Below are 21,565 nucleotides of genomic sequence, written 5' to 3'. Positions count from 1 at the left end.
GACTAGGTCATTCCCCGAAGAAAGTGGTCTTTCTACTCTCATACTTTCACCTCCCGGCAGTTTACTCGGAGTATCAGGTGATATCTGAAACTTAAAGACCCCCTGATAGGATTGGATCCTTTTGAGCCTTACTGTTTATTGTATTCCATTTTTGCCCTCACCATTGGAGTGCCAGAATAACTAAATTTGACGAAAACCCGGCTTTGAGGTGGTATGTGCTTAAGCTTGTAGGCTGTAAAAACGCCAATTGCAAGCTGTCCGTGGAGAATTCAATCTGATAGCTCGGCGCAGGCAGAGACCAATTCCCAAGGGATGGCTCCGTTACGCATCTTCGGTGCACCACGAAACGTGTTAGAAGTGCAAGAACGCAAGCCCCTGGTCAGTGCCCAGTCTAGATTCAGAGGACGAGGAATGGAATTCCCACTACAAGCGGAGGTAAAGCCCACCCCTCTAATGTCTTGGAGAAATATCAGGCAATTGTTTATTGGCAGACCACGGGTTGATGGCAAAATAAGGATAGTGTTAGGGCTCTTCTTGAGCCTTGTGCTACAAGCTACAGGATCCACCTGCCCCTGTGTAATAACGACAAGGCAGGGAAGCAGGGAACAGCAGACCTTAACCTATAAGTCCATCTTTAATTGTGTTGATAATATTGCCTCCTGTGCATTTGGCAAGGTAGAGTACAAAATTTGTCAGCTCAAACTTGTTATGACCCTAGAGAAAACCCCGAGAGAATTTGGATTGAATTCCGTGTTACAGTAATTAGTAATGGAGGCTGGACTAGAATTAAATGTGGTGGAATAGGCTGGGTTCAGCACCACATGGTATGATGAAACTGTGTGAAGTTAGCCACCTGATCTACCACGCCCTGCAAGCCTCAGGAAGGTGCCTGTAAAGTTCGATTGTACCTGGGGCTCCTATGAAAACTGTCCAAGTGAAAGACACCTTAGGTTGGTTTGGGGGGGGGAAATTTTCATAATAGTGAATAAGTCAAAAGAAATTATAAAAAGAAAAACGGGGGAATAATTGATAGAAGTAAAAGTTTGACTTATTCAATTAAGGCAATTGCCTCATAAAAGATTGTTCTTACTTGAAAAAGAAAAACAAGTTGTTTGGTGTGTGTGTGTGTGTATTCAGAAGAGATTAGCCAGCCTTGTAAAAACAGGCTCCTCGACCCCCCCTTTCTCCTTGCTTTTTCTTCTCTGTTCAAGGTCTCACGCTTTTCTGAGATAAGCATGGAATGTTGAGACAAAGGCCCAATTTAGGGAAAGTGAATTGTTCTGCGCATGTCTAAAATGTGTTTTCACTAATCCAATGAATTGTTGCTAACTAACTTAATGACCTCAAAGGCCCACCCCTCTCGCCCTGAGGGGACAGCTATAAGACTGTACCAATTCCTTTGTTCTTTGAAGAAATCCTAATCACCCACAATTAAGGTGAAATTGGTTTTTCTTCCCACCAACTGCAGTGGTGTTCTGTTTGTTTTGTTCTCATGTAAATAAAATGAACTTCAATAGAAAAGCCTTCATGTCTCAGTCTTTTGTTTAAGGTAAATTGTTTGGCATAACAAATGTAATAAATAATGAAGAAGCAATAGGAAGCACCAACATTTTAAAAATTAAAAATGGAAGCAATTAATGTGTGTAGAGAGATTGCAACTTAGCAGCCAAAAGTCTGCCAAAGAAAATAAAATGTTTTCATGCAGGAGTGAAAAATCATTCATAGTAGGTAAGGCAAGATGGACTCCTGTCCAGGAAGACCACTCTAAAGCCTTAACCCATTTATCAGCAAGGGCTTCTTATATGTTTCAATCAACTACAATTCAAATGCTTCAGAAGTTGGAAAAGCTATGTTTTCAAGAAGCCATACTGGCTGGGGGAGTGATTTCAAACAAACAAACAAACAAAAAACCCACAGCTTTTCCAGTCGGTTTGACTAGTATCCAATGAGGTTGACGGCAGATTTCCTAAAAGGAGAATATAACTCACTGAAAATCATCATCTTAGAACTAGAGTGCTGGAAGGGACCCTATGGATTATCGAATCCAGTCCCTGTCAAGAAAAGAAAGAGGGAAGGCATATACAATATGTGTGTGTGTGTGTGTGTGTGTGTGTGTGTGTGTGTGTGTGTGTGTGTGTGTGTGTGTGTGTGTGTGTGTGTGTGTGCGTGTGTGTGCGCGCGTTTATTCAGATGCAAAATACATTGCCATTAAAATACAGTGCGTCTCACTGCAGTGATGGACATTGTGACCAGGTGACCTGGGTGCCGGCTTGGTTTGCTGCTGTCCAGGTGCAAACCGTGGATGGCCATGGTCAATGCCCTAGCTCTCCTTTCTGATGGTTCTTCATCTTTAAACTGGACTTAGACTAGGCAGCCCTTCAAGGAGAAGATTCTCTTATGTAAAGCAGGACATGTAAAGCAATCCTGTTTCAAAACAACACTCTTCTGTGTCTCACACAAGTCTTATTTTCCAGGTGGCCATGCACTTCTACTCTTTTCTTTTGATTATCTTCTCTTTTCTTGATCACATATTTATTTTATTTTATTTATTTGATTTATACCCCGCCCATCTGGCCTTCCGACCACATTCTTTCCAAGTTCTCTTCCATCATATGTTGGATGATCTGGCATCCCTTCCAGTGTCATCTAATACTTTTCAGCTAACCTTTCTACATAGTTAAGTCCATTATTATCACCACATTTCAGAAATCTCAGACGTTTCTTTTCTTTCCTGCTTCTCAAATGTGTTGAGTAGACTGGGTCCTCAGATGTTCTTGGGCTAAAACTTCCAGAAATCCAGCTAATGGCTAGAAGGCTTCTGGAAGTTTTGGTCCATGATTGTCTGGAGCCTCAAGATTGGCAATCACTGCTCTAGAAGAAAAATATTTGGGGCCAGTTTTGTCAGTTGAGGTCCTCAGAGAATGTCACCTAAAGCTCTGCCTCCCTTTTCCTGTTTGTTTGTTTGTTTGTTTGTTTGCTTGCTTGCTTGCTTGCTTACTTCCATTATATTGTTGATAGCCCTTCTTTTTACTCTGACCTCTGATCAAGCAACAAGCATGGGAGGCTCTTCCAAATGACTGAGAGTCCATTTCCCACTTTTAAATTCTTCTGATTGTAACTACAAATGGTAACTGGAAGTAAATATACTTTTTTATGCCTGAAATGTTTCTAGAGTACCTTTATCATGCAAGTGCTACTTTTTTTGTGGGAAAGAAACCAAAGAGGTGGGCAAAGGTTTAGAATGAGCTGATTTCTCCACATTTTCTGCCCTGTTGTTTTTAATATCTCACACTCTGCTAACGAAAAAGGAATAATCAAAATTCCCCAGTAATTTTACTTGGGACATTTTTTAGAATCAAATCAATGTGAAGGCTGTATAAAGTCAGGGATTTGAAAGGCTGTCCTGGTGTTTGTTTCTGAGGGAAGAAATAGGTGTAGAATGCAGTTTAGAGTACAACTAGATGTGTATTAGTCCTGCTCTTTGTGCTGTATTTCTCAGCATTTATTTTGATACTTATTCCACTGACTACGGGTTGTAAATTGCAATTGTAAGTAGATCTGCTATTTTGATATGAGTATGCAGTGCATTTGTTCAGATGATAGAGCTTGTGGAATTTTTTGGGAGGAGGGTAGCATATATCCATGTGTACTATTATTTCTTGCTTTTAGATTGCATGATCATGAATATCAGTCCTTTAGGGCCATTGGTGGGCATGGCCAGGTGACTTCACTGATGATGCCATGGTGTGTGAGTGAATTCTATTCCTTTTGCCTGTCCTCTGCACTCTTAAGGACTACAATTTGTAAATTGCCTTTTTAAAACTATTTTTCCTGCTAGTTTGGTGATATGACATTAAATTGCTACAGAGCTAATACAAATGAAAGGGACATGGTGGCACTGCAGGTTAAATCGCAGAAGCCTGTGTGCTGCAAGGTCGGAAGACCAACAGTCGTAAGATCGAAACCATGCGACGGAGTGAGGTCCCATCGCTTGTCCCAGCTCCTGCCAAACTAATAGTTCGAAAGCATGTATATTCAAGTAGATAAATACGTATCACCTCGGTGGAAAGGTAACGGCGTTCCATGTCTAGTCGTGCTGGCCACGTGACTGTGGAAACTGTCTATGGACAAACACTGGCTCTATGGCTTGGAGACGGGGATGAGCACCGCCTCCTAGAGTCGGACACGACTGGACTAAATGTTGAGGGGAACGTTTACCTTTACCTTTACCTAATTCAAATGATAACCATGTCATGTCAGTTCAGTGCTGTTTCACTTGTTAAACATTTAAAGAAAAAACAAAAAAAGGGATTTGAATTCCAGAAAAAGTGGTGGATAAAGAGGTTGATGGTAATAGAAAAGAAGGGTAAGGGAGAATGGGGCAAAGCTAAAAATGAGGTTGCGTGGTTAGTGACAGAGATTGGACTCCCTCCTGCTCATATTGGCTTGGGGAGGTCTTGGAGGGATAATCTAAAAAAAAAAAACTTTTCCACATCTCCTTTGGTTTGTAGCCATCAGGTACCCACCCATGGAAAAATACTAAGTCAGTTTGGTTTTATAAGGTATAGACACACTTTAACTTTTGGTCTTGCCAAGGTCACAATGAGAATTGAACCTTATTGTGTCTTCTGTTTGCATGGGAAGAAAACTCCCATTGGTTTTCTAATTCTCTTAGATTTAGGGAAGGTGTGGTGGCTTAAATCCATTCCTGCCTCACCATGCCATAATCCTGAGCTATCTCCTTCTCCACATATCAGTTGTTTGTTTTTTAAATGCCAACAAAAGGCCTTGAACAGCTTGACACCTAGTTTGACCCTCAATGCACACACAGAACCTGGGAGTTGTCCAGAGCTATTTCAGAGGAGCAAGAATTAGCTGTTAGCACACACAGGCAGAATGTCTTCCATCATTCCCACGAGATGCCCTGATAAAGTGCTCTCCATGTACAGTATCTGGTTTTCAGAGCTTTAAGATGGGGCCACTGACATTTGTCCCATGGCACCAATTTTAGAGGGCCTCATAATCAGGAGGTGAATCTTCTAGCATGCTTTGGAAAAATCTCCCAACCCTGTCCTTTTTCCAAAAAAGCATACACTTTTTCTTTCCAAGAGGGACAACAATCTCCTTTCTCTTGGTGAGGGTGTGTGTGCATGCTTCAGGGCAAAGTGGGCAGGGGATGGTACAGCTTGCCTCAGGCACCAACATTGCTAGTTACAGTTCCATTGGTTTCTATGTACCCACAGCAATCAGCAAGTAGTATTTTAATGCCACTCCCAACCACCACCACCCTCCCCAGAGAATGAACTGATTTGTTTTACTATGGAAAAGAAACACAGCAGTAGCACAACGCCTGGCTTCATCGTTCACTGCATGATTCAATATAACTCTTAGAACCTTCAATAAAAGCAGAGGGCAGAAAAGCAAAAGGAATCTATGTTCCCTGAGACACCTGGTAGACCTGGTCCCAGGAGGTCAGAAGTTCATGGACTATACTAATCCGTACAAATGTAATTATCCATCTTTATGGGTCTCTAAAATCTTTGCACATTAGCTCCACAGAGTAGTACAATCACGACTCTAATCCCATTATTCTGATCTTTGCAGAGGATATCACTGGGGGGATTGCTGAGAACAAAATTTGATACTTTTTATCAGGGCAGAATTAGACTTAACTAATTCTAACTGGTTGATGTTGTGTATTTCAAGGTCAGTGCATGGCTTTCTCTCAGTTTATATAGGGAGACACATGAGAAAGGGAACTGGGACATAGAGCATAAACAACAGGTGTACAGTATAAGAAATTGATCAGATATTAACTATACCTCTCCCTCCCTCTGTAACCATCTAATGCCCATTTCATGTGCATCTCTTTAAGTACAGGAGCCAAGGAACACTTTGGTGCCAAATGTTAATAGAACAGAGCTTGGCCTTTAAGACTGACCATAGCGTGCAAGAATGGCACAAAGTGATGGGACAATCTCGGCTTCTATGCTCCACCCCTGCCCTGCCCATGTTGCAGTCACCTTATTAGTCCCAGTGCCTCACTGTGAAGGTTATTGCCTGAAAGCAAAGCACGATGGGTCAGGTGATGACCTTGGAGACTGTTTGTGCTGTGGTGGCAAAGGAAATCCATAGGAACGGTTCCTAAGCACTGGCATTTCCTGCAGCTGGAGAGGATCTTTGGAGTAATGGCTTTAACCCTCCCAGTGAATACAGTGGACCCTTGACTTACAGATGGCTTGACTTACAGACTTTTTGAGTTACAGACTTCTCTGGCCGCAAAATTTAGGTTTGACTTGCAGACTGAGATTTGACTTACAGACCAGAAAAAAACCAAAATGGAACAAAAACGGCCTGTTACGGGATTAATCGGTTTTCAATGCACTGTAGGTCAATGGAGACTTGACTTACAGACTTTTTGACTTGAGAACCACCTTCCAATACGGATTAAGTTCTCAAGTCAAGACCCCACTGTATGTGGAAGACAATTTGCCACCCCTCACACTCTGCCACCTGAGAAGAATGCCTGGACTGGCCAGATGGAAATCCAGTCATTATAAAATGTGCTTTCGAACCTGTCCTAGCCCCTCTTGTTGGTCACTTAGGAGATAGGAAATATTTCCCATACATCTTATATTGTATAAAATCCTGGTTTACTCATGTATGGAAAGGCTGTTTATTGAAATTGTGTGATCATATAGATTAAATTGATACCCCCCCCGGGGGAGGGAGACTGCGGGGGGAGAAGATATATCAGAATGGATAGAAACATTATGGCTGTAATTTACTTTTCAGTGGAATGAGAATGGGAGTCCTCTTTGTTACGCATTAATAGTGGGTTGTGGCCTAAGCAATGGGGTAGGGGGCAGCTGAGGAGGAAGGGCCACATGGATGGTACATTTTGTGTTGCCTCTTTCTGTAGAGAAGGCATTGTATAGGAAACAAGAAGGAAGATGAGAAGAGAGGAGGAACCCTGGGAAAGTGAGAGCAAGTAACTGAGTAGTAATAAATAGCAAGGTCAGCACAAAATGCAGAAATTCATTGCAGCTGAAATTCTGTAAAAAAATTACCTTTAAAGGAAGCTAATTTCTTTTGGAGTTCAGGGGATGAAAAGAAAAGAGAAAAACCACCGTGGGGGGAGAGAGAGAAACAGAGAGACAGTGTAGTATGATGGACAGAATGACGCACTAGGACTCTGGAGATCTGGGTTCGAATTCATGCTCAGTCATGAAAACTCACTTGAGTGTGTGTGGCATTGGTGAAACCAGTTTTTAACTATCTTACATATCTTGAAAGGCCCGCTGGGGTGATTATAGGTTGGAGGTGACTTCTTGACATATAACAGGGAGAGAAATGTAAACAGAGATGGACTTCTTTATCTCCTTCCCAATCATGGCTGGGACTAAGGGATATTGTTTCAGGCATTGAGAGTTGGCTCCTTCCTCAGCCTCTTCCCCACATTTTGTGCTATATTTGTAGGTAGGTAACAGGAACAATAATCTTCTGGTGATCCAAAGTAACAGAATAGGACCTTTTTTAAAAAAGGAACATTCTGAGCTCTGCAATGTTCATTACAACACTTGTGTCCAAAACTGCACCCTGAAGAGTCTAAAAGTGGAAGGAAGTCACATTTGATGTATACCAGCAAAGCAGTTCTGCTCACTTTCATCATGAAAAGGAGCAGATCTCTGTTGAAACAAATGGGCCTTAATTGGAAATTCAAGACCAAGCCGCTCGAAAATACTTTGCAATGTCAACAGGAATAGCTCATTGCAATTCATTTTTAATTGCAAAATCCTTCCCTGCTCCCATTACTGTGAGGATTACTGCTAACTTGCAAGGAATAGGAGGGGAAGAAGACATAGCTGCTTACAAATGTGTATATTCAGTAATATTGCGTGCAAAAATATGTGCATTAAGAGAAATGCATTATAGAAGAATACAAATTTTCATGCAAAAGTGAAAGAAATATTCTCAAATTCGGGACAAACTTTATTTATTTATTTATTATTGTTGTTGCTGTTGTTGTTGTTGTTGGTTTTTCGGGCTGTCTGGCTGTGTTCTTGAGGTTTTTCTTCCTAACGTTTCACCAGTCTCTGTGGCTAGCATCTTCAGAGGACAGGAGTCAGAATTCTGCCTGTGCTCTGGTGCAGTTTTGTGGGATAGTTGAGTATTTATAGCTACAACAACCATCAGATCCCAGCCGTGAAAACCTTCGAGATTATTTGTTTGTTTGTTTGATTTCTAGACCACTCATTTGGCTGGATGGTCACTCTGGCTGGTGCACAACAATAGAAACCACAGCACGACGCATATACAGATAAAAACCAATATACTAAACATGATTGTTGTGAGTTTTCCAGGCTGTTTGGCCGTGTTCATAAGGTTGTTCTTCCTAATGTTTTTTTTAAAAGCTGGTCCCTTTAAAAATCCCCTTTTAAAGGGATCAGCTTTTGTCTTTTTCAGGAGATTGGGTGATTATGGTGATCAGCATTTTTTTGTTGTGGGTGTATTGTTGTGATAAGGGGGAGAGATTGTCTGTCACAACAATACACCCACAACAAAAAACATGCTGATCACCATAATCACCCAATCTCCTGAAAAGGACAAAAGCTGATCCCACAGCTATAAATACTCAACTATCCAACAAGCTGCACCACAGCACAGAGTTCTGACTCCTGTCCTCTGTAGATGCCGGCCATAGAGACTGTAGAAAAGTTAGGAAGAAAAACCTTAAGAACACGGCCAAACAGCCTGGAAAACTCACAACAACCATTGGATCCCAGCCGTGAAAGCCTTCAAGAATACAATACACTAAACAGCATACAAAAAATTTATACTTAAATTAATCAGATGGCCTCAGGATGTTAAACTCAGACTCAGAGTGGAAATTCAGTGATGGCACGATTTAAAAGGCCTGCCAGAAAGAAACGTTTTTAAAGGATTTTTAAAAACATCTCCAGAGAGGGAGGGGGCTAGATGGATCTTGGGTGGTAGTTCATTCCAAAACAAGGCAGTGACTTCCAAGAAGGCACAGTTTCTTGTTTTCTCCTTCTGGGCTTCCTGCAGGGTAAGCAACCTCAGCCGTCCAGCCTGAGATGCACAGGTAGCTTGGGTTTGCCATGTTTTTATGTGCCTCTGTTCAAAGTAAAAAAAAAAAAGAACCATGTTTTTCAATATGTGTGTGGGCAGGGGAGGAGGGATTCTAGGTGCTTGGCACCTCTTTGTACAACACAGTGGTTCCCAACTTTGTGTCCCCAGATGTTTTTGGACTACAACTCCCAGAAATCCTGGTCAGCATAGCTAATGGTGAAAGCTCCTGGGAGATTTAGTGGAAGAACATCTGGGAACCTGACTAGATATAGCAAGATTAGGAGGCATATACTAATCTACATTGCCAGAGGTAAAATTTAAAATCTGCCGCTTCTCAGCTGACCCTGCAAGTCTCTGTTTTGGACCTTGCTTTAAACAAAGGGACCTGGCCCATGTAGTGGGTCACGATTTTTGGAATGTTTATGTTTCTTTCATACTACCCTGGCTCTGTGATGCCCAGCCTAATAAAGACTCCTGCTGGAGTTGAAAACTTACAAATTTATTTATACTTCATGTTAATCCACTACTGGTACATATAGTGGTGCCTCGCTTGACGATGTTAATTTGTTCCAGCGAAATCGCTATAGAGCGAAAACATCGTCAAACTAAATGAAAAAAACCATTGAAATGCATTGAAAACTGTTCAATGCGTTCCAATGGGCTGAATACCTGCTCATCCAGCGAAGATCCTCCATACGGCGGCCATTTTCCGTGCCTGTATAGTGAAGAATCTGTCCTAGAAAACAGCGGGGGGGGGGCATTTTGAAAGCTGGTGGCCATTTTGAAACCCGACGATCAGCTGTTTGCTGATCATTGTAAAGCAAAAAATTGGTTCCTGAAGCAGGGAACCGATCATCGCAAAAGCGATCGCAAAAACATCAATGTAATGCGGATTCATCGTAGAGCAGTGTAATCATCCAGCGGGGCATGACTGTACACGGAAACAGTTTTTGTATGTGTTTGAGGTGATGTGAGATAACAGTCTGATACTTATGGCATTTGATTTGTGGTGGGTGCTTCATATCAGCTTATACTGTACTTCCTGAAGGTGGAGTAAGCATGTGTGAACCCATTCGTTGGGCCAAACCAGGCCTGAAATGAATTGTGTGAATGTACAAAATGTAAACAGAAGCTGAAGATAGCCTGTCATTGGAGGGATTCTTGCCCATTGTTTCTCTGCCAGATATCCTTCCCTTCCCATTGTCATTATGTGCCCTCAAGTCATTTCAGACTCTGTCAATAAATGACCTGGGTGACACAGAAGGAACCTCCCCAAAAAATGACAGTGGACACATTTGTGCACCCCCTTGACAATGACAACACCCTGTCAACTCATCCAACACCGTTGGATTGCTTCCAGCATAAAATAAGAAGAAACAAAATTAATGGTGTGCAAAAGTTCCTCTCATTAAAGGTCTTTCTCTGATTCTTCTCACAGGTGCCTTTACTGAGTCAGTCTATCTCATGTTTTCTTCTTTTCCTCCTGCCTTCAACTTTTCTTAGCATTATTGTCTTTCCTACTGATTCTCATTTTTCATTGTACATCCAAGTTCCCATTCTCACTGCTGCTTGCCTCAGCAGAGAAGCCTCTGTTTCTGTCTATGGGCACTGTTACAGAAGTGGCAAAGAATAACTTCTCAGAGACCATTTTTGTATTAGGACACTAGGATCAAACTCTTTTGCCTTCTGTGATTTTAGGGTTCTTTGGGGCTCTTATGACCATTGTTTATATACACAGAGAGAGAGAGAGAGAGAGAGATAAGTGTGTGTGTGTAAGAGAGAGAGAGAGTGAGGACTGGGGCCATGCTGGAACCATCCATGCTGGAACCATGCAATCTTAGTGTACGCAGGATTGGCCCCATCCCTCAGGGAAGAACTGCTCTAGAGATTGCAGGACTTGGCCCCTTCCCTGCAGCTGTTGCCCTCAGGAGTGCCACCTGTGGGATCTGAGGACTGGGCTATATGAGAGCAGGCTTTCCCTACAGACCTTTGCCTGAGCAATGAAGGTCTCTGGCTGTGTTGTGATTCCTGCCTTGCCTCTCCTTCCATCTCTGGACCCTGCTGCCTTGACACTGTTCCTCCTGACTTTGACTCCTGGACTGTCTGACCACAATTCACATCATCCTTCTATTTGGCTGCTGTTTGGACTCGAAACCTTAGCTGGCTGGTCTCTGCTTGGGCTGTGGGGTTGTTTGTAACTTGTTCCTGTAGTCTTGCTCTGGACTGGGTCCTGGTGCCTTTTCTATTGAACCCTGACAGTGTGTTTGTGTGTGCGTGTGCTCCTTTTGTTCACATAATTAAGGTAATACCTTATTTGACTCTTAGTCTCCTGAAGGGAAGTAGGATCAAGCCCCAGCACAATTTATTTGCTTCCCCTTCACAGGTGCCTCCTAATTTCTCCCTAAGAGATGATGCTTAATGCTGAGGCAGCACTTCTCTAGAAGTCAGTCTTGCAGAGTCAGAGCGTCCCATGACTTCTGCCAACAGATGGTCTTTTCCCCTTGAAGTGCCAGAATAACAGCATGACCAAATGGTTGAAAGCTTTGCATAGGACAGTCTCATCTTTGAACCCTAAGAGTGGGAAAGAAGCTTTCCATTATTCCTCTTGATAACAAACCTGGAATCATGAAGTTTCATACTACTTTCTACTGTATTTCACTGTACATCAAAAGTAATACAGTTTAATTTCAAACATAATATCAGAACCTGAGTTTGGTTTAAAATTCTTTTTTTTTTAAGTTGACACATTCAGTATATCATGGTCCTCCTATTTTCAGAAGGAATGCAATCAAAACAAAATATGAGGTGTGGATTAAAACTAATAAATTAATTAGAATTTTTAAAAACAGGATCATGGTGCTGTTTTGTCCTCCCCAATACCAAAACCTGATCCAGATCTGAATCTACATTCTCTTGGAAGGTTTTCATCAGGCAGGATAGACATACACACTGTTTTCAAGTGGCTATTCTCACACTGCTGCGCATAATTGTATAGGCTGGGGGAAAACAAACTGAAAGTGACCCATCATGTACTGTATCTGGAGATTTATTCTCCTGGATAGATTTGTGAGGTTATATTTCACCTTTGCCCTTGAAAATTCATAGATGGAGGTTCCAGGATAATAAACCTCAACAGCACTCCTGAGTCTGGGTCTATAAATGGCTGCAATTACCCATGCTCTGGTAACATCTTTTTTTTCTAGGTATTGTACATTGGTCTGTCTTTGGAAATGGTCCAGAAGTTGATGTTTCACTAAAATAGGATGAAAGATTGCTAACTTGCTGTGGGCAATTTGTATTATACTATTATTTTACCAGCTTCTCTGACTTTCACCCTATTTCTGGTCCCAAATCAAGGTGGATGGGTTTAAAGTACATGGGAAGAGATGCCCCATAGATTGCATGCAGTCGGTACCAATTTTTGCAACACCACCTCTTCCTCCCATGTAGCACTGTGACCCCACACAGAATGTAATTTTAAAACAAGGAGCATATCCACCATGCAATTAAATTGAAATATAGGTATGAGGGATGGAAGTATCATTGCTGCCACCATCAACACAGAAGTAGATTTGGTACTTTGACAGTGATATAGGTTGGGTATGGCCTCCAGTGGAATTGGAAAGGCAATGTGGACTCCTGTTTCCTGAAAGTAATGATCCTCTTCTTCCATATAAACAGTCCTTGATCCTCTTCAGGGATACTAGTCAGTGGGACAAAACTAGACAGTGCATGTAGAGTGTGATTGGGAGAGGTGCTCCCTCAAGTAGTAAGAGATGTTTGTTTCAAATCCACAAACACCAGCAGAGCTTCAACAGAAAAGAAGGAAGTCTAAAACTGAACAAAGCCTGGCTCCCAGCATTGAAAAATACAGCATGCACTCTACCCAGCCACAAGGACCAGTGATCACTGCATGCAAAGAATAGCTAATGACACTGATCAATCACAGTGACAGATCATCTCCTCCCTTATCACAACAATATACCCATAAGAAAAAACACCCTGATCACCATAATCACCCAATCTCCTGAAAAGAATAAAACGCTGATCCCACAGCTATAAATACTCAACTATCCCACACATTACACCAGAACACAGACAGTTCTAACTCTTGGTCTCTGAAGTTGTCAGCCACAGAGACTGGCGAAACGTTGGGAAGAAAAACCTTCAGAACATGTCCAAACAGCCCGAAAAACCTACAACAACCAGATTTTTGATTGTTAGAGTATGTGATTGTCCTCAGCTATATATTTTGTAATTTGTCACTGGAAGCTCAATGCTTGTTTCATTTGCAAGACTGATTCTCAAAGAATGTATCTCTGAAGAAAATCCTTTGTAATATGAAAAACAGATTAACTGGAGGGAATATACATTTACCATAAGGCTAGGGTTGCCAAATGTCAGGCATTTGCCTAATGCCTAATGTTCTCTGTCTAGCAGGCAAAGATAAAAACCTTTAAAATGTCCGGCTTTTGTATATTTTATGTTATAATTTTGGATGGGAGGGGGAGAGGTTGAAGGACTCCCTCCGCCTGTCTTTCCCTGCCCCCACCTGCCCGCCTCCATTACCTGCCGCCGGTGCCAGAGCACAGCCCTCACCCCCTCCCACCGCAGCTGCTCGGTGATCTGCCATGCCCGCCCAGCCCATGTGCAGCCCAGAAAGGCAGCATCAGCAGAGCACTGCCCGCCAAGCCAGGCAAGAGCAAGCAGCGCCCAAGCGCACTGATGGGAAGGCGAGCGCCTGGACTGAGTGTGTTCAAAGTCCCTTTTAGGGACTCCAACTCCCACACTCCTCAGCCTTGAACTTATGACTCTCGGGGGAGGGGAGGCTGCTTCATTTGGTTTTGCCTGGCTCCGCTTTCCCCCACGTGCACCAGAGCCTTGTTTGGGCATCCAGATTAGCAAGTTTGCCTCTGAGCCTGTGCAGAGTGCCAGCAGCTGGGGGATCCCGCAGCCGGGCCAGGGTGGGTTTGGGCACAATTGGCTGTTTAAATAATGTTGTTTGGTATTTTTTTTTTAAAAAAGCCTCAATTGAATTTATTTTTATTTTTTAACATGACTGTTTCTTGGTCGGTTCACTAATAGACATTTATTGGCAGATATTGTAATAAAATTGCATTGATCGCGGGTTTAATCTGGAACAATTCAAATCAAACATTCAATACGTCCTCCTCTGTCCTGTTTTTTGTCTTTCTATCTCCTCCTTTTTTGGTACCCATGTATTTGGCAATGCTACATAAGGCTTAGTTTGAGCCTGTAGAGTGCAGTGGGCCCCTACAAGGAGAAGACCTTCCTAGTAGTGACACCCTAGTTGCACTGTGGGGTATCTTCCCCAGAGAGGCTCATTTGATGCCTTCTGTAGCGTCATTCCTATACCAGGTGAAGACATTCTTCTCCTTCCATGCCTTTTAAAACCTTGCTATTGTGGTTCATGGTCATCTTTATTCATTTTCTCTCCAATGGCTGTGGAATCAGAGAGCAAGTTATATTAATTCCCCCTCATCTGCAAGACACCTTATGAAAACTATATCAATACAGAACATTTGTAAACTTGTTCTTTATTGTGTTCTGATGCTGGGCTAATAGTCAGCTGCAAAGGGAATGGGATTTTCACTCCTCCACCACCATTTTGTATCATCTGAAAACCTGCTCCAGAGGATTCCACAACCCTTCAGAGTAAGTTCTGAGGATGCCTTGATGGTTGCAGGGAGGGAGAGGGAATCACTCCCCTTGTTCCTTCAGAACAATCCTGCTGGATGCTGGCCATAAACGTCTGATATGCCATGTAATTACTCACTTGAATGATCCATAAAAAAAACCACAGTCTTTTAATTCCCACTCACTTCCATTTATCTCCATTTGTTCAGGCCAAAATTTAGTCTGCAATCTCATTTAATAGCAATACAGTTTACAAAGCAGAAATAAAGTAGCATGATCTTCTGGACCATTTAATATTTCAGCAGGTGGATGCAAGATCACAATGCTCCCCAAATACCAAGTATTCCCAATTCCTGCAATGCTCTGTTTCATGAGGAAGATTTCTGGCCTGGTCTGAATGTTTCATCTTCTTCAGTGCCCTTGTCATTTTGCACATAATCTGGAATAAAACATAAAGGAAACATTTGGATTACAGAATTTTGTTCCTTTGTTCTTCCTCTGACTGTTACCTGACACATGCTGTGTAGGTGTAGAAAAGCTGCTTTTGTGGCTTTGCAAAATGTCAATATTTGAATCCCTTCTTAAGTATTGATTTTCTATATGGATTTCAGGACAACAGAAAAGTTGGTTTCCCGTGTGGCTTTTCTGCTCTTTTCTGAACGCCATATTTGCCTATAACTGCCTTCAGTCCCACTGAACCTGGCTTGTAGATTTTAGGGTTAAGAAACTTGTGGTGCAGTGTATATGTGAAGATTCTCAGTCATCTAGTTGAGGTTATCTGGAAGTTGAGTCATGGCAACTAAATTTCTTTCTTATTAGGTTGAATCATTTCGCTACTCATCCAGGTAGCTTCTTCAGTCCCAGGAGAGTTGGCAGGAGACCCCAAATATATCCTCCATGTTCGTTTCATTTTCCCCTGGACTGAAGAGGCTTGTTAGATGGGCCCAGGAGGACAATAGAACGGTCTGAGACCCAGAGCTAATAGAAGAACCTGGTCATTCCTTACATGGAGGGTACATCAGAAAAGCTCATTTTGGTAAACACCTATGTATTTCAAACCCATAAACACACTAAAACAGAGACTTGTCCACTCAAAAGACCAGACAACAAAACACAATAGAAGCAATATAGTATATGCAGTCCAATGCAAAGAGGAGTGTTCGGAGCTCTATACCGAAGAAACCAAACAGCCACTAAACAGGACAATAGCCCAGCACAGGACGACAATCAGCAGTGTTCCTTCATTTGAAGGACAAAGGATACTCATTTGATGACCGAGATGTACTCATTTTGGACTGAGAATATAGGTGGTTTGAGAGACGGGTCAGGGAGGCCATACATGTTCATATATAAAACCCCTCACTGGACAGGAGTGGAGGCCTTAGATACAATCTGTCTCCCATTTATCATACTGCCCTTTTATCCGTCCCCAGAAAGATCAGGACCACACCCATCAGAAAAACCACGGTTAATGGCTGTGGTTAATGACCCACGATAATGGGTGAGGAAGGACTGCAGAAGTGGGATTTCCACTCATCCCCGTCCTTTGTCCATTTAAGGAGCCTATTCAGACCGGGGGGGGGGGGAATGAAACCAACTTGGAGGATATATCAGGAGTCTCCTAGCAACTCTCCTCAGACTGAAGAAGCTACTTGGATGAGTAGCGAAATGTTTCAACCTAATAAGAAAGAAGTCCAATTGCCATGACTCAATCTCCAGGTATTGTGGTGCAGTGATTAAACTGCAGTACTACAGCCAAAACTCTGCTCACAGCCCAAATCAATCCTAGGCAGCCTGCTGGAGGTTGACTCAGCCTTCCATCCTTCCAAGGTCAATAAATTGAGTACCCAGATCACTGGTGGGGTGTGTGGCAATGTGTAGCCTGCATAATTAAATTGTAAACTGCCCAGAGACTGGTTTAAGTGCTATGGGGTGGCATATAAGCAGTACGCTTTATAACAAGAGCTTTATTGAGATCTGTAGTGCAAAACCTTTGAAGGGGCAGTTGCTCCCTACCCCTGCATCACAGAGTTGTGATGACTTTCAAAGGCAGCTAATTTAATAGATAATTTGGCTACCTGGACAGAAGTGAAAAAATGACACCTCTCTCTCCTGTTACATGCAATCAAAACTAATAGTTGAGTCTAATGTTAGCTCTAGTGCAGCATCTTTTAATAAACCGGAGTGGATTGTCAGTTGTTTCTTTTTTGGGGGGGAGGAGCAATCCACGTTGCACAAACAGATCTGCCCTCCAATACGGGAATACGTAGTTGGGGGGCTTAGGAGAAGTGGCCAAATTAGAGGGTGCCACAAGTCCCTTTTTACATCCTTTGGCATCTGCCATCAAAAATATTGGTCAGCTTTATAGGTCAAAGCAGATATTATGGGAATGCATATTCCCTGCTATTCCCCTGCTGCTCCCACAGTGGAATTTCCTTAGAAATAATGCTTCAGCAATATTTGCAACCTACCGTAAGTTCCATGTTTACTTTCCAAACACCAATCATAAAATATAGTATAATAAATGCCAGATAGGAAAGTGAGGGGAAGATGTGTCATGACAAACAAGTTGAGGGAGCACTTATCCTAAATATATGCTAAACCTACTGTATTATATCTACTTTGACCCTCACTTTGCTGGAGCGTAGGGCTAAGCTCAGAAATATTTATTAGGTCTTGAAGTGTGTAAAGGTTTCTTCTAAATTATCTAATCTGCAAATAACTATTAAAAGTAAATGTAAAATGTGTGCCACATAATTATAGAAAGCCACATTTCCAGAGTAATTATTCATTGAACTGCTTATTCATAACTCTGATCTTTCCTTTTTAATAAGTAAAGCACATTCAATGCCCAGAGATCCTTGTTTTTGAAAAGCAGCACTAAGAACCAAATCACACAGGCTTTCGAATTTTATGGCACCTTTTTTCTTTCTTTCTCCCCTCTTTTTGGAGACAAGAAAAAAACACAGAAACTTGGATTAAGATGGACTCCCTGTCAGCCTTTCCACAGGACATGGCTGCTAGAAATGTTAGCCCTCGGTTGGATGCAGATAATCCACTGGAGCACGCCATGACGTTAAGCTACTACAAAAAAAAAATATAGCTTTAGGTCCAAACTTCAGAGCAGATGTCAGCCTTTGAAGATCCTTTCAAGTACGAAGTGAATGGCTCAAATCAATCTCACATAAACAAGAAAATAAACTACAAACACAAAGCAGACCTACACTGCTGACCCCAGGTAGGGGGACATCAAGCAAGCCTTTCAATTCGTTTAAATGTCCACCTCTGACAGCACAGTATATACACAAATATGTCATTCCTCTTTTGTTTGGACTTCTCATTTAATTTCTCTTTGTCTGTGGCTCAGCAGTAAAATGCCAAGGGGAGGCCGAGAAAGGCACCTCCAGTTGTTTGCCCCTCAGAATGTGCATGTTTGAAAAGGAAAAATCCAAGCCACCCACAATGGGAAACACAGATCTAAACAATGTTTCATAATGGAACACTTTAGACTATGCCAGTAGACTTCCAAAGAGGCCTGATATTTGAGAATCCTTTAAAAATAGAGTTTTAACGTATTCTGGAAGTGGTACAAAAAAATCTTCATATAGTGTATCAAATATATTGTGTTAAGGCACCTGCTTTACTATCAAAAAGGATTATTTAGAAGGAAAAACATTTGAGGTCAAGCATTGTAGGTATGACATACAATCGCTCATATAGGTATGACATATAAAGTAGGCCATTTATGTTATTTATCATTGTGCTAATTATTGGTGCCAGAGGATAGGAGGAGGGCTAATATTGTTCTTGCCTTCAAAAAGGGGAAAAAAAAGAGAGGAACCTGGGAACTACAGGGCAGTCAATCCCAGGCAAAATTCTGGAACAGGTCATAAAGCACTAATTATGCAAGCACCTAGAAAACAAGGCAGTAATAACAAGAAGCCAACACGGATTTATCAAGAACAAATCCTGCCAGACTAATTTGATATCATTTTTTAATCAGGTAACCTCCTGGATAGACAGAGGGAATTCTGTAGACATAGTATATCTTGACTTCAGCAAAGCTTTTGACAAAGTGCCCCATAATATCCTATTAGCAAGCTAACTAGGTGTGGGCTGGATATATCAAGTGTAAGGTGGATACACAATTGGCTAAAGAATTGTACTCAGAGGGTGATGATTAATGGCTCCTTCTCCAACTAGGACGAGATAACAAATGGGTTACCCCAAGGTTCAGTCCTGGGTCTGGTGCTCTTCAACATTTTAATTAATGACTTGGTTGAGGGAGTCAGGGAATGCTAATGAAATTTGAATATGATACCAAATTGGGCGGAAGAGCTAATACCCTAGAAGACAGGAAAAAAAATGACCTTGATAGGATGGAGCACTGGGCCGAAAGCAACATAATTAAATTCTACAGGGAAAAGGGCAAAGTACTGCACCTAGGAAAGAGAAAACAATTGCACAGTTACAGAATGGGGGATACCTGGCTCAGCAAAACTATGAGCGAGAAGGATCTTGGAATTGTCACAGATCACAAGCTAATTATGAGCCAACAGTGTGACATGGCTACAAAAAAGGCAAATGCTGTTTTAGGCTGCATTAACAGAAGTATAGTTTCCAAATCCCGCAAAGTGCTAGTCCCCCTCTATTGAGCACTGGGTAGGCCTCACCTTGAATATTGTGTCCAGTTCTGGACACCACATTTCAAGAAGAATGCTAACAAATTGGAGCAAGTTCAGAAGAGGGCGACAAGGAGGACCAGGCGGCTGGAAACCAAGCCTTATGAGGAAAGGCTGAAAGAATTGGGCATGTTTAGTCTTGAGAAAAGAAGACTGAGGGGGTGATATGATAGCACTTTCCAAATATTTGAAAGGCTGTCATACAAAGGAGGGCTAAGATTTGTTCTCAATCATCCCAGAGTGCAGGACACGCAACAATGGGCTCAAGTTAAGGGAAGCCAGATATCGGTTGAATATCAGGAAAAACTTCCTAATTGTTAGAGCAGTACGACAGTGGAACGAGTTACATTGGGAGTTGGTGAGTGTTCCAAAACTGGAGGCATTCAAGAAAAACATAGATAATCACCTGGCAGATACAGTATGTTGTGATTGTATTTCTGCATTGAGCAGGGGTTTGGACTTGATGGCCTTGTTAGGCCCCTTCCAACTTCACTTTTCTATGATTCTATGAAATTGTTATAACACAAATGAGCAAGCATGCTTAGGTAAAAGAAACATGGAAACTTGACTTCAGTTAATGATTTTAATTCACTTTTTTTTTGCGTTAATTTTTTAAATGGCCTTGAAATGACCCCAGTCTATCCTCTGTGCTTCTGTGCATGTGCTGCAGCTCAGCTGGATGGTAGAAATGCTAGATAGGTTTCTTGAATACCCTATAGGCTCCAACACAGAATCCAGAACTAGCACAAACAGTACAATTCGAAGCATGTCTCCTTAGGAACAGGTTTCATTTATTCTAGGAAGATTTAGTGTCATGCCAAAGGCTTCCACAAAGGGATCTAAATCTTCCCTTATTTTATTCTCACAGATGTAAATGAGGAATACTCAAAGTTTTTCCTCCTGCTAATTGAGATTCTGACTATTTTAATGCATTTTTGTCATTTCAGCCCCTTGTGGAAAAATTTGCAAAAGCATTTGCACATATATTTGCATTTTGCTTTTTAAGATTTCCATTTTGCACAAAATTTAAAGTCACCCCCCAAGTAACTTCATCTTTCAAAAAACAGAATTTCGTCATTAAAAAAGTATGTTTGTGTGGTTTTGGGCTGATGCTAAAAATTTTGTGCTGTTCTTTTTTGATCTTGGGTAGGAGTGAAAAAAATCTCAGTGGTTGACCCCCTTTTTGACAGAGTCTCTTAGGATGTCGAGGCACCTTTTATGATCAGGGAGGAGAAAATTTGTGAGTCTTAATTAACAGCCTTACCTCCACACATTCCCCACTCCTAGTCCTCCATATCATTATTTAGTTTGTCCACTAAGTTCGAATGCAACGTGATCTTATCATGCTGAGTCCTTAAGAGATCTTCTTGTTCATTCACAGGTAAAAGAAGCCAAAAGCCTATAGATAGAATGAAATCTGGTAACTTTCTGTTAAGGCAAAGTTTTCATTGTTCCCAAATGGGATCTGAGAAGCTAGCCCAGATTCTGAAGATGAGAAACATGGACGGCTACATTCTGTCACTCTGATGTGCTCAATAGATGTCCCAGTGGCCATACATGTTGGAGGAATAACTGCAAAAAGAGAGAGCAGAGGAATTAATTCATAAGTCACATCTATAATTCTTTTGTTATGGTAAAGGCTATTGATTTATTGACCTCATACTTTTTAATTTAAGACTAATTCTTCAGAATACTCCCTGTTACCCTTTGGTTATCTACATACAGGATTTTCCAACTGGTCGTATTTCTTAAGGCTGAACAGTCACCCTTTACGCTAAGTTCACTTTTATTTTCCTAGATCAGCATTTTTAGAGGACATACAAAGTTTGAACTGCAATTTCTTGGCAAAGTGACTCTTCTCAACTTTTTATAATACATTTATGCTAAAACTGTGCATTAAGAATCCTGATATTGGTACAGCTAGATTACCAGAGAGGTGGTTCCCTCGCTAAGGCTGCAATCTTATGCACATTACATGGGAATAAGGTGTATTAAACAAATGCATTTTTGAGTAAACATGGATAGGATTGGGCTTCATTTGCAATGGACACCTTTGCCCAAGTCCTTAAAAGTGTTTTGTGGAGTCAGCTCAGCCTGAGATTTATGCTCAGGATAGAAGCAGTTCTTAATTT

The 21,565-nt window shown here is 41.7% G+C and overlaps 1 protein-coding gene across 1 annotated transcript in view; it reads right to left on the bottom strand.

The window, feature by feature from the left end:
• Positions 1–21,565, bottom strand: part of LOC144585886 (uncharacterized) — a 398,554-nt gene that overhangs the window by 80,093 nt on the left and 296,896 nt on the right. The gene's annotated exons all lie outside the window — the stretch shown is intronic.

Source organism: Pogona vitticeps, chromosome 1, assembly GCF_051106095.1.
Source record: "Pogona vitticeps strain Pit_001003342236 chromosome 1, PviZW2.1, whole genome shotgun sequence".
Classification (NCBI taxonomy): Eukaryota; Metazoa; Chordata; class Lepidosauria; order Squamata; family Agamidae; genus Pogona; species Pogona vitticeps.
The sequence above is the reverse complement of the archived record's forward strand: the minus strand, read 5'-3'. Positions and strand labels throughout refer to the sequence as shown.